The following is a 17,684-nucleotide window of genomic DNA, read 5'->3' as shown; positions in this document are numbered from 1 at the left end:
CAAAGCCAACCATGACAGTTTAACTTCATTTAATGTCAAGTTGTCCTGACAAAGACACTGACAGGTTATGATGTATTGGTTTATGTCAACGTGTCATAACAAAGACATCTCAAACAATGTCATATTTGCATTAAAAATGTCATAAGTGAATGACACTTAATGACAGTTGTCATAAACCCTACTTCATATTCAAGACATTTGTCATGTTATGGTTATGAAGGTGTCATGACAGTCTTATGCACACCCCTTCAAGTAAAGTGTTACCAATATATTTATAGAATAGTATACTTATAAATAAGTATAAATGGGGCTATAATACATTATAAGCAGTCTTTATAGAAAGTGTTACCCCTTTCTCCTCTACTGTCTAACAGGGTGTGTGTGATTTGTTGTACAGTGCATGTTTAAGCTCGTGGAGCCGCTCTTTGGACAGTGTTTTATCTCCGAAGAATCCTGACCTTCATCTGTCCTGCTGAATTAAGTATCCAGATTTTATGTCTTGATTTGTCTTATAATGTAGAGAAGCACTTTGGCAGATTGTTTTCTACTACTAGCGGACTGTTTCTCTCTCGATCTGCTCCTCCTTCGCCACAGTAACACATTATCCTCAATGCAAACACACTCCACATACAAAAGAACAGTGAGCAACAAACCTTTAGGAGCCATTAAATAATCAAATTAGTGTTATTGATTCCTTCCCCCTTATCTGAATCTGCAAGTCTCTATAGCTAAAGCGCTTTTATCTAAGCTTTATCCTGTTAGGAGATATGGGAGGCTTGATGCTTGGGGCAAGAAACAGTAAAGTTATTGGATATACAAACAAGGCATCCATTTCAGAACCCTTTAATGTCACTGTTAAATGTAATTCACCTTTACAAACAGTAACATGACAAGAGAGAACAATTAGGCACTTTGGCAAACTATTGCTCAACTACATATTTTATAAGGAGGACATTTTGTCTAGATTAACAATAAAATAAAATTTAAACCATTAAAAATAAAGGTTCTTAATTGACATCAGTGGTTCCATAAAGAATCTTTACCATTCGTGGAACCTTTTAATTCAACAAAAGCCTCTTGAGTGTTTGTCACATTAATTATTTTTTTATTTTTTTTATTTTTTTAATGATGCATTGGAAACCCAAAATGGTTCTTCTATTGCACAGCCATATGATACTCCCATTTTGGAACCTTTATTTACTTACAGTATGCAAAACACAGTATTTAATGAGGTTATGGGAACTGACGACATGGTCAAATTCAAACAAATTTTTAATTTATTATTATTATTATTATTATTATTATTGAAGAATAAACTGCTCCTGAAATATATGGAATGTTGACACAATTTTAATCTCCCAGTTTCAAAAGTTTGTCTTTGAATATTGTCTTGTGGGTGACCCTGGGGTCAAAAGTGTTGATAACCACTTCTCTGAGGCCACAATCTATTAGGTGAGCATTTACTAGAGTGTTAAATGAGAAGGAAAATGCTTAATTTCGCAATCACAATAAACAATATGGATAATAAACAACCTACTGAACCTATGCACTCCAATTTAACAATTATCAGGGATCAATGAGTTCTAAATCCCATAGCAGCCTCGCCCTAGCGTTGAGGGTCATTGTGACGTTAGAGAGGCTCGTCATCCTGGATGAGGGCGGGGTTATTTACACTCACTCCGAGGCTGTATAGGCACGCCCTTGTGTTGAGGGTCATTATGACGTCAGGTGGGGGCACGCCATCTTTGATGAGGGATGAGGGTTTTTTCACTCACTCACTCACTCACTCCAGAGCTGTGTGCACAAGCACTAGGTGACCCAAATCAGTGCTGAAGGAGGCAAAGGCGATAGTAACATCCCCAACGTGGTTCATCGAGAGCAAGGTAGGTGTTTTTCTTTGTTTTTAGCCGGGCTTTTGCTTTAGTCGCTTAACTCCCACAGGTTTAGTTCGTTGATTTTTGTTATGGTGTAATTTTCGTTTTTATTTTCGAAGAAGTTTCGAGGATGTAATTGAGCGATTCAAAGCGTCGGCTCGTGCTCATGCCTGTTGTGTGGATTTCAGTACCACGGACAGCGCGCGCGCCAAAACTGTAAAAATAGACGGAACAAGCGCACAACTAGTTATTTAAACACCGAAATTAATTCTTTTGTGGAAGTCAAACCTCCATAGTACGAAGAAACTGTCTTCTTTCGAATTAATCATAGATGTGTCCTAGTTTTGAGCAGATTGAAATAATGAGAATGTCCTTTTTTAGACTTGAGATGCATTATGAAATTAATGTTTTCTCAAACAACAAGTAAGGTTCTTCTGGACTGTATTTGCAATCATATGCTGTCGAAAAAATATTTTTCCAATTAATGGTAGAATATACTATGCTAAAAACCTCTTAATTGGTTAACTGTAAATTAACTTAATAATATATTTTAAAAAATAAAAGGAAAAAAAATGTAAAAACAACAATACAGCATGTGTATATGTATCTGTTGCTTTGTTAAATATAAATATATATTTAATTAAGCAATATATGTATACCTTTGAAGTAAAATAAAATAAAAATGTATTACAAAAACCATTTGAAAACCATTCAAATTATGGAAAAGGGGAGTTCCGAGAATTTCTTGTGTGACCGATCACATTTGATGGATTTAATTTTGTGTTAATTTGATCTTTTTTAATGCTTTATTTGTTTATGTTATGTGCATGGAATTGTTTTGTATTGCATTTATGTTATGTTATTATTATTTATAGCATTATCTTGTGATTTGAATGCAGTTATTTATTAACATCGTGCTCCCTTTTCATGTCCATCATTGACCATAGTTGACGCAGAGGCCAGTTTTGATGAACTTTAAGTCACTGTGTGGCATTTTACAGTAAAAACTGATTTTAACAGCTCATGCTGTTGATATATTAGCATTACATGATTTAATAACATGCAGTCAGCAAAATACCATGCCATAATGCTTGTAACATCATCAATGTAATTTCTGCAAAGTTTACCATACATTTATATATAAGCTTACCAATGTTGTGGTTTTGAGGTTGTAACCTCATAACGCAATAATACGATTATGATGTAAGATTTTATACGTTTGTTCATAGATGATAAACGTGATTGAAATCTCAAATCACACATTAAAATACAAAGTTTTTTTTGTTTTGTTTTTCTGGGGTGGTGCATTTAAAGGTTTAACTGTTCTCTATTTCAATCAAAGGCGCTAAAAGTTTATCACATCTCTCCACGTGCAATGAGCCAACAGACATCAATTGTTCAAGCAGAGCCTTGGGACTTGTAGTGTTGGCATTTACTCTTCTGTTTTAGGGGGAAGTAGCCAGTACGGATTGCATAACTGTTTATCTAGGCCAGGGTGTGTTTTCTTCGTCATCAGGTCTGTTTACAGCTTTATATCTTCCAACAGGGTGTTGGCACAGAATCGTTCCCCCGGAGAGGCTGGTGGCAACAGAAAGACACTTTGTTTCAGGGTTCACGTGGGGATGTTTGATGAAAACGTGTCGTATTGTTCCTTTATTTTTAGATCAGCGTCGATATGATCCAGTTTTAGAGAATAACTGAGGTGCTTGAAGCAGGTGAAAGTGAAAATTTTGGTCGCGCACCCCACCTGCGTGTGTTCAGTGCCAAGGGACAACACAGCGTGAAGTCAGCACTGCTTTTCCTAACACATGGTGTTTAAAAAGACGTGGTGTATTTGCCTAGAAATGATTTGGGGCGTTATACACAGCCTTTGCCAAATATTTTCCTTTTTAAAAAGACATTTGACATTGTGACCTGTACGGAAACATCACGTCAGTCAGAGACTGTGATATAACACGCTCCTTGGGCTGCATATGACTTCATTGGCCGCGTTGACGGCGCCGTATGTCAAACAGTCAGCATACAAATTGTTTGTTCGCTGGAATGTTCTCTTCCCTCGATGACTTTGATGATGACTAATGCCGTCTATGCTGTGCACATGCTCTAGGCGTTGCAATGCTAACATGTTCAGGCTCCTCTGTAGGGTCAGAGAGATAGTTAGCAGTCCACATAAATGACTGTGGCTGGTGGCTTTAATGGATGGCTTCGTACAAGCTACCTCCGCTCCATCAGATTAGTACACTGGGCTTTATCCCTTCCTGAATGGGACACTCACTTTGGTTTTAAAGCTGTAATCCCCTCTGGTAAAGATGATTGCTTTGAACCTCCCGAACGCTGCTGTACTACACAGCCAACGCTCTGACACAAATATGACAATTATATAATCGTGAAGTTTTTCGAATTATCATACTTGAATTTTTTTTTTTTTTTTTATGGTAGCGATGTTCAGCAGGTTTTTGTGGTGTCCTTTTGGGTTGCGTCACTTGTCTGGGTGTAATCTATGGCATTTACCCAGAATAGAAACATTTTCTGAGGGCAGACTTTCATCTTTTTTCCTCCTTTTCAAAAAAAGAACATGTGGTCTTTGATAACACTGCACATTTCACGGCTTGTTCTTCGTGACCGTATCCTATCTGCTGTGTGTCTTCGGCTAGTCACGGGGGAAAAACACGGGTTGCATCCTTCAAAAGTTTGTGCAACCTGCTTTTATGAATTTTTTTGCTAGTTTGCTAGTTTTTATAGTTGGCCAAAGACCAATTTTCTCAATTTCTTGTAGTGCCTTTCACAATTACATTGCACATGTTTATGCTTTGAATGTCATTCGCAACCCATTTTATCTGAGCAAGTATTTTTAAATGAAATATGACTTCTCATTTATAGATTGAGATTTGATTTCATCCCTTAGGAATTGTTTGGCATGTGCGAAATATAGCATTTGGAGCCAAGCTGTTGGATGGGGAGAGTCTTCAAAAGTAAGAAAGATGCATGATAACAGGCGAAAGGAATATAGTTGCAGAGGCGGAACAGGATATTATTTTTTGATTAAAGATTATAAAGACAAGCACATTTTTATTTCAAACAACGTGCACTGATGTTTTGCATTGCAAGACTACGTGTGCACTGAGAAAGTAAAAAGAGTTGTTTTATGATACAAGTTGACTATTTCATAGAGAATATGTTTTAATAGTGCTCTGGATAAGTTGTTTATAATGTCATGGGGCCTGTGGCTTCTTATGGTACAGTGTTTTTGGCCTATTTTGCTGCTGTACTTTTGCTTCATGTTTTATTCACTCTTTCTTCAGCTTTAAAATTTCTGTCATGGATTTTACATGATCTTACGGACTGTAGCAGTTTTTGCATTCGTATTGCGGTAGAGTGAAGCAAAGTTTGTTGTTATAGGAAGAATTAGGCGGGACAACTGCTGTCACTTATAACAAAACACAACATAATAAAATAAAAATAGTGCAGGCCTGGTCCTCTCTTGATCTTCACTGTCGTCTCATTTGTAATCATGCCACTCGTCCTGTTCGCCACATTGAACCACAGTCACACTCTGGATATCAAGTACGCTGTAAACCCTCATGCTCGAAATAATTAATTGGTTTGAGAAGAGTAAATTTTGTTTATTTTATAAGTATTTTGTTGTTCCTCCTAAAAGCTTACATAAGTTTATTAGAATTATGTGGATTTGCATTTTTGCATTTTGAATTTTATGCATGACTTATGTTCAAGCCTGTAAATGAATTGTTCTTCTCCTAAAAATACTTCCTCAGGGAAAAGTGTTCCCCTCCTTTTATTAAAGCTATTTGATATAGTCAAAAAAGCAGATAACATCATGATAATAATAATAATAATAAAAATTACCGGGCACAAATAACTCTGCTTGTGTCAGAAATGAATTCCACCTTTCTGCATCACCTTTGCTGTCCCCATACTTGCCTTTGGCAAGGAGAGAGAAAATAGACTCATGGCACAAATATGGCCCTCGGTTAAACTCTCCATTTTCCCACTGATTTAGGACCAATTCCCCTCCCATGGATTCTGTCTGCAAACATAACGAGAAAAATGCAAAACCGATGTCCAGTTTTGTATACAGACACAATATCTTCAAAGCAACACATGGGAGTATGCTGGTTTGGAGCTCTCTGATGAGGAAAGTTTCTCAGTGGAGGGCCGGCCACTGCTCCAGGGACTCTCCTTGATCCTGGGATCAGGGTTTTAATGGAGATAAGCCTTTAGTGTGTTGGAGTTATTGCCCAGGGGTTTTCAGGGTCATATGTGACCAGATGGTCCCTTGCGAACTGAGCAGAATATAGCCATACATTGGGTTGGAGGACGGGACCTTTGGACGCACAGGGTCAGGGGAAATATGCTAACAAGCACGTTTTGGTCAAAGGATTTTGGTTTCATTTTTTTATTGACTTTCATTTTTCAAATGTTCAGTTATTTTAATCATTTGAATTTTTGTTTTAATAGTTTAGTTATGTGCACACTGATCACACTTTGAATTTATGCACAGACACATTTCAGTACATTCATGTTGTTTCCACACACATTCAGGATAATGTTTTTATAATTCTGAAGTAATTCTGAATGAATCCGTGTACTGTAGTATACGCAGATTCGGGGTTTTTTTTTTTTTTTTTGGCTTCTCCGTGTGGTCCTGTTTAGTATCGCAACTTGACATGTCTAAAACATAAACAAGCTCTAAATAAGCTCTTTGCTGTTGCACTGTACACATACTCTACACTATACTCCCAGGTTTTTTTTGTGTGTGTGTGTGTGTGTGTGTGTGTGTGTGTTTTGGTCTGCATGAATAGTATGGACTCCTTATATCATTTGGTTGATAAGGTGTCCTTTTGGAAACAACTATGTAGGAAGACACTTCATGGCCATATTCCAGGATGACAATGTCAAGATTCATTTGGCTTAAATTGTGTTGTTTCTTGATGGAAATAACATCACACCATTTAGAGGTGCATCTATTTTTGGTCAAGATCTTGTATTGAGAATGCAAGAGTCCAGCACTCTGTAAAGTCTCCTCCAGAACATTCCAAAGACTTTCAATGAATTTAACGTCTGAACTCAGAGGTGCCAATTCATGTGTGAAAATTATTCTTCATTCCTTCACAATTTCCACAAAAAATAAATAAATAAATAAAAACACAAATCTTGACTGTCCTGGAATATGGCCATAATGTGCATGGTTGCTTATGAAAAGCTCCTCCATCAATTAGGGTTAGACGAACTGTTGCCAAACACACAGCATGCTAGAAACATAATAATCACTGCAATAATGATCCAATCATAGACTTAAAAAAATAAATTTGGCCAGGCAGCGTATATGTAGCTTTGTATTGTAACAGATTTAATTTTGCAAGCAACATATACAATGTAATATATACGTATATATATATATATATATATATTTATTTACCAGTATTTTCAAATATTGAAATATTGGGAATGTCAAAATATACCAAGAATTTGAAGCCATTTGCTTTTGTTTGAGAAACAGACTGAAATTAAGCTATTATTCAATGAAAATTCAAGCTCATTCAAGCTTGAAAACCCCTGCTGCCATTTATTTTAATTGCATGAAAAAAACGTGTGTTCCACAGAAGTCATATTAAAATAGCTTTGCATGTATAAATTGATTTTTGAGCCTGAGCCATTGTAGGATTAATATTTAGATATGATATTATGCACAATATTAAATACCACTACAGAATCTGGTTATGTTTATAGTGCATTGTGGGTTTTATAAGAGCCAGTCATGTCCATGTTCAGCCCAGTGTCTCCACACAAAAACAATGTTACATTAATAATCTTGACCTCATATTTCTCATTGAATAATGTATGTCTGCAGTATGCTGTGAATTAAGGCAGATGTGACAGTGTGCGGCACTGACATTTTCACCGTCCTTGACATAGAAACAGCTACATCTGAAGACCCACAATGCACTTCTGAAGAGCTGTCTTTAAAGGATTTTGAATTAAAGTCTCATTTAAATTGCAGCGAAATTAGAAATTGGAGGCTATTGTGATGTTAATGATGGAAAAGTGTCAACATAATGGGAAATATTATAATATTCAAGCATTATTTTATCTCAAATCTGTTTTAGAAGAGCGTGGGCAATATGATACGTATCATTGGAATATTGTTTTTATGCATTGTACTGAAACAAAGAGGAGCTATACATGACATCCTCTCCATCACATGGCTGAGATCATGATCGTGTCCTACTTTCAGAGTTGACTCTGCCTCTCAATGCAACGCCGAGCATGATTAATGTGTTTCAGCGCGTTTTCCAAATGGAGGTACAGTATTTTATCAGTCTTGACTGAATTTCTGTTGACTTTTGGATATTAACACTGCCAATTCACTTCCTGCTAAGATACCTCCTCTGGAGTTACAGAATTCAATTATCCTGACTTTCCTAATTCTATAGATGTCTGCGTTTGGGGATTGGTTGTAGCCGACCTTCGATTTCGACCTTGTGGAGCGGCGTAAGCGTCAAAACAGCTGTCTGAGGAACAACCTGGCGATTTCGTGATAGCTACAGTCAAATATTTAATCACACAACTTGTGCTAACCTACTTTCTCAGTTTTTTTTTTTTCTCACTTTGGAGAACTGTGGTCTTCTGGAAGGCTGATTAGGTTTGATGAGCTGTTTTTTCGTGTTGAGCAAGATTTAATAGGTGATTATTAGCGGTAGCAGAGCTCTCAGGGGGTCAGATGGATTTGATTTTTTACTTCTTCTGATGCAATTGATGCAATTTATTTTTTTAAATGGATAGTTCACACAAAAATGTCATTCTAAATCACCACAACTTTCTTTTCTTCATGGAATACAAAGCAGATGTTTTGAAGAACACTCACACTGTTAGGGTCCTATTTTAACCATCTAAGCACATGGTCACTATTGCTAGCCACGTTTAAGGAGTTCACCCATAAATGAAAATTCTGTCAGTATTTACTCACCCTCATGTTGTTCCAACCTCATAAGACCTTCGTTTATCTTCTGAACACGAATTTAGATATTTTTGATGAAATCTGAGAGCTGGATCACTCCTCCATATAGTCCATTTGCTTCTTGAGGGATTGAAACTTGCTGGCCTCGAAAAGTTATTAAAGACATTGGTAAAATAGTCCAAGTGACTACAGTGGCTCAATCTTAACTTTATCAAGCGATGAGAACACTTTCTGTGCTCAAAAACAAACAAAAATAACGACTTTATTTCAACTATTCATTTCTTTCTCTTTGGGCCTCTATTCAGTTAAACTAGTGTAATAGAAAAAAACTAGTGTAGAGCTACGTCACACTTAGGCTCACTATTGGCCGACACTGGTCATGTGTGTGATGCGTGTGACGTAGGATCATACGCTGTTAAACTAGTAACCTGACTCGTGGCCCAGAGAGAAGGAAATGATTAATTGAAATAAAGTCGTTTGATAAACTTAAAGGGATACTCCACTTTTTTTGGAAATTGCCTCATTTTACCACGCCCCCAGAGTTAAACAGTTGAGTTTTACCGTTTTTGAATCCATCCAGCTGATTTTCTGATATTTATAAGAATATCAGTAACCAGACAGTTTCTGGTCTCATTGACTTCCATAGTATTTTTTTTTTTTCCTACAATGGAAGTCAATGAGACCAGGTACTGTCTGGTTACTGATATTTTTCTAAATATCAGAAAATCGACTGAATGCATTTGAAAACGATGAAACTCAACTGTTTAACTCTGGGGGAGTTGTAAAATGAGCCTATTTCCAAAAAAAAGTGGAGTATCCCTTTAAGATTGAGCCACTGTAGTCACTTGGACTATTTTAACAATGTCTTTAATAACTTTTCAAGTCCGGCAAGTTTCAATTCCTCAAGAAGCCTATGGGAGGAGTGATCCAGCTCTCAGATTTCATCAAAAATATCTTAATTCGTGTTCCGAAAACGAACGAAGGTCTTATAGGGTTGGAACAACATGAGGGTGAGTACATTTTGGTGAACTATCCCTTTAATGGCGGTAAAAATGGTTGATAAAGGTTTGTCCCTATTCTCTTAATGAGTAATGGGTGATTTGGGCATATCGTGTAATAACCCAACCAGAGTCTCATCTCCCATGCCCTGTGGATTCTCCCAAAGCCATGTGGATTCGCTATTTATCCGCCATGGCGGATTCCGAATTTGCAAGCGGAAAAAACTAACGCTTCTCTAGCAAGGGAACGGATCTGCTCATGGATGTCCCACCATTTTCTCTTTATGTCCTTTACTCACCCTGGTTGTTATTTTGAGTTGGCTTGATATGTCTTATATGAAACCTTGTTTGTAAAAGTTTTGATTTCCTTTGTTTCTCCTCATTCTCCCCTTCTTTTCTGGTTGTCATGGTTATCAAGCTTTAAGCTGAATGGGATCTGCAGTTTAATGGCTGTCTAGACAGGTAATAGTAGACGAGTGCTAGGAAAAAACATGCATACAGGAAAGTATAAGCTTTAGGATGGAAGGTCACAGCTGGTATATCCTGTGACATGGTTTTTGCGTGGAATGAGATCTGATAATGCTGCATATTAAGGCAACATTTGGTGTGGCATGAGACTAAATCATGCATAAAGGCACTTCTGCAAGAGTAAACATCACATATTACTATAATTAGACTCATGTCTGTGCCAGATAACACTGCTGGAAGTGTTTACTGGGGAGCAAAATCTTTAAAAGTTTTGCCTCTTGGGTCACAGCCAGTTGCAATGCCAACCGAGATGATCTCAAATGTTTTCACGGAGCATAAATACATTAACTGACTTATTATACAAACTATTTATGTAGAAGTTAATGTCAAAGTGTCTTAATGTGTAAAGATTTAATGTGTTTAATTGACAGTCCAAGTACATGTATATGAATGAGAGTTGATCTACGTGAATTGAACAGAAGGGGCGGGACAACACAGTAAGATTGCAGTAAAGAGAGCCAATAGGCCATAAATCCTCATTGAGTGGTGGGTTTAATCTGTGGCCCTGTGTCATCTGGTGTGGCCAACGTGACACAGCCTGACGGGTTTAATACACATCAGGCAGCAGGTCTCTGGAGGGGGCCGGCAGGTCGATCTTCTTCGGAGGATACACTGAAATGTCTACTGAATCTACTGATCTCTAACATCCAATTCCTTTTGTGGACTCTTGTTTGCTATAAAAGAGACTCATTCATTGCACTCTTGTGGAGGTAGACGTGGTAACATCTGGTCTGGTCTGGACTGATATCATAGACAGTATAAGAAGTGGACAGAGCCATCTCATTGGAACTCCATTGAGAGAAGTGAAGCCCGTTTTTGGCGATTTTTTAGCACTTCCGTTCCTGACGCGCAGACTCAAACCGGCAGAGCTTGACGACGTAGTCATGACATGAGCAACCCGTCTGTCTTCTAGTGGCTGTGGCATGAGAAATCTGAATGATTCCCTTCCGAAACATGCAAAGGCGGAGAGTGTGAATAGGAGCTGTCCATGAGCGAGGAGCAGGAGAAACTTTTGCTAGGTATTCTGATTAATTATTTTGTCATTTTGCCTCCACGTTTCCGCAATTGCCCGCGAGCTTCTCCTCCTGTCCATACGGTAATCTCTCTACTGTGCGACAGAGAGTCGCTTGGTTATGACGCAACCGTTTGCCTACTTTACAAAAAACTGCTTCTACGGGGCCGCTACAAGGTAATGGAGCATTTTATACATTGTCGTGTTTCTTTAGAAATAAATAAAGGACAAATGGGGTCTTCAAACGCCTCAGATGTAGAGTTATTAGCTGTCAAAGTGACGCCAAAATGAATGGGAGTCAATGGAAGTGAAGTTCTGATACAAGATGGCAGTTCCCGCGAGGCTTCAACTTCCGGTCGATGGATTACCCCTTTGGGTCATATTAATCTTCTTGCATTGTGATGGATGGTCATCGAACATTTTGTCCTTCATCAGGCAGTCTTTTTTTATTGTATGTTTCATCATTGCAAGCTATTCTTAACTGTGCTGGGTAACACATCCTGCCAAGCAATGTGCTTTTGGGATTTGTTCTGGGATGTGTTAAAAAGAAGCACCTGGTCTTTTCATTGTCAGCACTCAGCACTTACCTGATATTGCTTGCAACGCAAAGATTCGCTCAAAAAAAATGCGCTCATTTGAGGTAGACAATGAGCTCCAAAAAATGCATGAATCTTACATTGTTTCATTAGTTCCCAGCCACCAATTTTGCAAGACATCTAAAACACAGCCCTAACATCTAGGCTGAAACGAGGCTTAATAGATGTCTAACCATAGCCCAAGAATTGACTAGTCATCAATTAGATAACTTGTTAAAGAAATGAAGCCAAACACCTTGTTATCACTGTTGACTTATCTTACATGATGGAATATCATACATATTGCAAGTTATTTTGGCAAAAACAACAAAAAAACCAAAAACAAATTCAAGGTTATTTTGGCTAGAAGTGGGTTACTCATAGCTGGACTATGTTGGGTGGTGAAATGACATCTATTGTTTACTGGGCATTCTCAATGCAGTATAAGATATCATATGTACTGTATATGAAATATCAGATTCTGTTGCTTTATTTTTTAGTAGTATTTTTTGTTGTATAGCTGCATTAATATCTCAAAATAAGACTCAGTTGGATGCTGTTGATCACATATTGTGTTCTCTGAATGTCAGATCACTCTGAGTACTCAGTGTTAATTATTCTGCTTATTTTATATTCATAATTGCAGCTGAGTCATTAATGTGGTTTTGGTCTGCCGTTAACATTAAGCATCACATTTTCGAGGGTCGCTTTTGCATCAGCTCTTTATCAAAGGTGTCTGTGAAAAAATCTGCTAAAACGTTGAACTGAGGGTTATTTGATGCAGAAATTAAATTATGTGTACTTTTCAATCGAGATGGATTTGATGGCTGAATCAAAATATTTCAAAACCATGTTTTTGTTCAGTGCTGGTTCAGGTCTTTATTTATAATAATCCTCAAGATTCATCACCAGCACATTGAATACAAATGGAGATGGCAAATGCTGTATAAAGACAACAGCACAGAAGTAATAATAGCTATATTCAGAGACACTTCTCTCTATTAAATGGACGTATAAATGGATGTATAGTTTTTGTCATTTGTGCAACATAGTTTTATGCTTTCACTCATGAATATAAAAGGGCAATATCCTCCAAAATGGTATATGATAGAGCGGTGTTGCTGTTTTCTATGTGGCCAGAGTTCAACAAACCTGTTTCTCAATGTCAAGGTTGCCGTATATATCAACCTTGTGCTCGCCCTTCACGTCAGAGGTGGTTTGCACGACACAACATTTGCCAAAGGGCTAAACGAAATGAGAAAAGAGACAACTGCAATGTGCCTTCCCTTATGTTGCTATCTATTGGTGTGGTTTGGTTAATACAGATGTGTTTTCATTGAACCCTCATTCTTGCAGATTCCATAATCCTCCCTCTGAAAATGAAAATGATAAAGATGTGTGCCTGGCAAAGGATCTCTATCTATGTTTGGCATTTTAACTGCTATAAAATGCATTGTAGTTGAGTAAACATTGGCCAAAATGGTCAGTCCGACTGTTTTCTGGATTTTTTGGATTACAAGAAAAGCAAAGTACGCGCGGCTGCCACGTTTGGGTGGCGATGTAGTTTTTCCCTTGGGGTGTGGATTAACTAAGCCGGTTTGGCGGATAAGCCACGTCCTTGAAGAACAATGATTTACAAGATGGCCTGTGCATCCATGGCTTTGTAGAGACAAGGCTATGCTCGCCAATGAGAAAGCCATTGCTCTTGTTCCCTATCAGACACATCATCCATTATTAATGGAATACTGAATTAGGATGGCTCAGGAGAGAGAGTAATGGAGTGAGAGATGGAGAGAAAGCTCATCGTATACAGTGTAACTGGACCTCTAATTTCTTGTTTATCACTTGGAGAAGATGCAGTTTCCATTGAGAAAAATCACATTAGTGTCCATCTCAAAGACCATACAATCTCACTTCTGTTGGATGTTGCTTTATAGGGGTCATGAACTGGCTTTTTACATTTCATTATATTGTTGTTTGAGGTCAACTTATGACGTTCGCTTGGTTTTTACATTAAAAAACATCAAAATGAATGAGTAATAGGCTATTTTCGACCCTGGTTTTGAGCCCAGCTCAAAAACGCTCGGTTTTTATGGGCGTCTCGCGTTGAAGACTTGAAAGTAAACGCCCACTGCTGTGAGTGGATAACAGTTTTGCATATTATAATGAGTTTCACTCTCAAACCGGTTTGTCATCACGAGGTAGGCATCTATGTTATTTAGCTATGCGTGGAATGGGCGGGGCTAAACCGGCCGTGTTGAAGTAGGCGTTGATCTTCTTCTGCAGGGGTGGTGTTTTATCCTCTTTGACGTCATAGTTCCCCACTTTGAAAAAGAGTCGTTTGCTGAGACTGGTGTAAATAAAAGCTTTTATTGGACTAACAAGGACATTTTCAGTTCTGAAACTTAAACGATATTCTTATAAAATGATGACCTCTTTGATGTCAAAATCATTATATTGTAAAATATTATAACAATTTTAAAATAAATTGTTTTCTGTTTTAATATATTTTAAAAGGTAGTTTATTCCTGTGATGACAACACTTCCTACAGAAACCATTCTAATTTGCTGATTTTTATTATTATTAATGTTAAAAACAGTTGTGCTGCTTAATATTTTTTTGTGGAAACCGTGATATATTTTTTAGGATTCGATTATTCTAAATAGAACGTTGAAAAAGACATACAATGTTCTGTTATGAAACTCTAGATGGCGGACAGGTCCTTTAACTCAATCCGCTTGCAACCACATCATTCTCTATAAGGCACAGCTGATTGGTTCCTGCTGTATCAGTAGCAATGAAACCCTCCACCTTCCCCAGCTCCACCTGTATAGACCTGCTACGGGTATTTCATGTACTCTATATTGTACAGAAGCAGCAGCGTGTCTTGTGTGTATTGGCAGTAGCAATTATTGTACTTGTTCAATTCCGCCAAGGCCAAATATATCAACACTGTCAAATACATTCATCTCAAACACTCAGAGAGTTATGACAGAGCAACATTCTTTTTAATAGACATCTTTTGTTACAATATAAATGTCTTTCTTGTTGCTTTTAATCAGTTTAATGCATCCTTACTCAATAAAAGTTTTTTAGTTTTTTAAACTTTTTAACAATGTGTATTCTTTAAAAGCTTTTGTGAAATAACATAGCAGTGATGCATGTTTCAAACAGTGCTTTGCTACTTTGTTGTCACATAAACTCAGCATGTCGCAAGATTGATTCAGAAAGTGACGTCAAATTCTGGAAAATAAAAATGTCTATGTTGCATTATTCATCCAGTTTTGTATAAAAATGTCAGTTCTTTTCAGGACAATAATCCGAGTGTATAATAAGTCAAGAATGGGATGTATGTGATCCAGGTATTACATTGTGCACAGTGCACTATATAATCCAGAAACAGCAAGAGATACTGAACACAGCCTATGTCAATGATGTGTTTGGACAAGGTCACCTGTGACCTTCAAATATAACTGTTAGTCGTAAATGTCAAGTTCAACAAGAGTGCTTTAAATAACCAGCAAGTACTGTTGTTTTCTCCAGGAAGTACAGGGATGGACAACAAATTTTCTGATACAGGTCATAGTTCATCAAAAAATGGTTTTACTGAACTGAGGTTCGACAGAAAGAAAAGCACACACCATGGCACACTCTCTAGGGAGTGTTTGCTCCAACGTCTGAAAAATATTTCATTATTTTGTGTTAGATGGTAATGGATCCACAAACCACATCTCAACAATTATTTTCAGACGCCGCTCACTGCATTCGCAAAAGAACAAAATAAAAGCGTAATTCATTTTTCATGCGCTCCACTCCATGCTGTTTTATGGCCATGAAACATTAAATATCTCACGACTCATGAAGCAAAAATAGTTCTGAACCCACTGCTCTTACTGTTCAGCCTCTGCCACATAGAAACCAGTCTGCGTACATGCATGGGCTTGCCCTCAGCATCCTCACACATTATGAAATCACAATGACAAACTTTGCTCTAGGCTTCTGGATGCTTTTAGATTCATTTCTGAGCCATCATTATCATGTACTGTAGATGTATGAAAGTCTGTCAGTATATCTTTATTGACTGTTGTGAGCTCATATTAAAGGGATCATTCACCCAAAACTGAAAATTCTGTCAGTAATTACTCACCCTCATGTTGTTCCAACCCCGTAAGACCTTCGTTTATTTTTGATGAAATCTGAGAGCTGGATCACTCCTCCATACTAGTCCTAGGCTTCTTGAGGAAATGAAGACATCGTTAAAACAGTCCAAATGACTACAGTAGCACAATCTTAAGTTTATCAAATGACGAGAACAATTTTTTGCGCAAAACCCCCCAAAAATAACTACTTTATTTCAACGAATCATTTCCTTCTCTCTGGGCCTCGAGTCAGGTTACTAGGGTTGGGTATCGAGAATCGAGTATCGATTGGAACCGAGACTATCGTTTTTCCCGGAATCGTTCAAAAGTAAAAATTTCGATTCCTAGTTTCGATATTCACAGTCACTTTTCTAAAAATAATGAAATCTCGGCAAAATGCAAAATTTGTGACAAAAGGAGTATTTTTACCGAAGGAGTATTTCCTTCAGAAAGGATTATTTCCTTCAGAAAGGCCGTTGGTTAGCAAGGTTAGCTAAACTTTTTTGACCCTGCCTCTTAAAAGAATCGGAATCGAGAATCGTTAGGAACCGGAATCGAAACAAGGAATCGGAATCGGAATCAGAATCGTTCAAATTCAAACGATACCCAACCCTACAGGTTACTAGTTTAACAGCAAATGATCTGTTGTTGTATGTCACACGCATCACACACATGACCAGCGTCGGCCAATAGTGAGCCTACGTGTGACGTAGCTCTACGCAATTACACTAGTTTAACTGACTAGAGGTGCAAGGAGAAGGAAGTGAATAGTTGAAATAAAGTCGTTATTTTTGTTTGTTTTTCGGCACAAAAAGTATTCTCGTCGCTTGATAAAGTTAAGATTGAGCCACTTAAGTCACTTGGACAATTTTAACGATGTCTTTAATAACTTTTCGGGGCCGGCAAGTTTCAATCCCTCAAGAAGCCTATGGACTTGTATGGAGGAGCGATACAGCTCTCAGATTTCATCAAAAATATCTTAATTCGTGTTCCGAAGATGAACGAAGGTCTTATGGGTTGGAACAACATGAGGGTGAGTAAACTATCCCTTTAATTGAGGATTTGCTTAGAAATTTAATTCCCCTCCCCCTTAAGATGTGGATCTTTGGAACGTAATTGGCACTTGAGGAGTCTTGGCGATTACTTTTTGAGGTGTTACATTTGCAGTGCGATTGTGGAAGTGTGAGACATGGTATTGAGGTTTCCTCTCAAATGATTATTTTATAACAGCTTCCATAGAAAGAACTGGAACGAAAAATAGTGTTTGCGGATGACAGAGGGAATGGGAATCTTAATACCATATGTGCTCCATATAGACTGACCTATTTCCACTTTATAGATTTGTCTGTTTTCTTGCCATGCAGCATGCATGCAAAAATTAACCTGCCTTTGAGTTTGTCCAGATTAATATCAATTCTGAACTATTAAAAGTAAAATATTCCCTAAATGTGTTTTATGTACTTTATTAATGCTTTAAAATGATTTATATTTTAGTAAAACTGGGAATCGATCTCAAAAAGAATAAATTCTGAGGCATTGAGAATCAAGAGTTGATTCCTCGATGGAATCAACTTTACTGAA

At 37.6% G+C, this 17,684-nt stretch overlaps 1 protein-coding gene across 2 annotated transcripts in view; it reads left to right on the top strand.

The window, feature by feature from the left end:
* The first annotated feature begins 1,791 nt into the window (after positions 1–1,791).
* The window catches only part of snap25b (synaptosome associated protein 25b), a 41,698-nt gene continuing 25,805 nt past the window's right edge, over positions 1,792–17,684 (top strand). For both annotated transcript variants that reach the window (XM_039673157.2, XM_039673165.2), the window contains exon 1: positions 1,792–1,883. The gene's annotated coding sequence lies outside the window, so the exon portion shown is untranslated. The remainder of the gene's footprint in view (positions 1,884–17,684) is intronic.

This window comes from Pimephales promelas, chromosome 15 (assembly GCF_988280905.1).
Source record: "Pimephales promelas chromosome 15, fPimPro1.hap1.1, whole genome shotgun sequence".
Taxonomy (NCBI): domain Eukaryota; kingdom Metazoa; phylum Chordata; class Actinopteri; order Cypriniformes; family Leuciscidae; genus Pimephales; species Pimephales promelas.
This window is presented reverse-complemented; position numbering and strand designations above follow the sequence as displayed.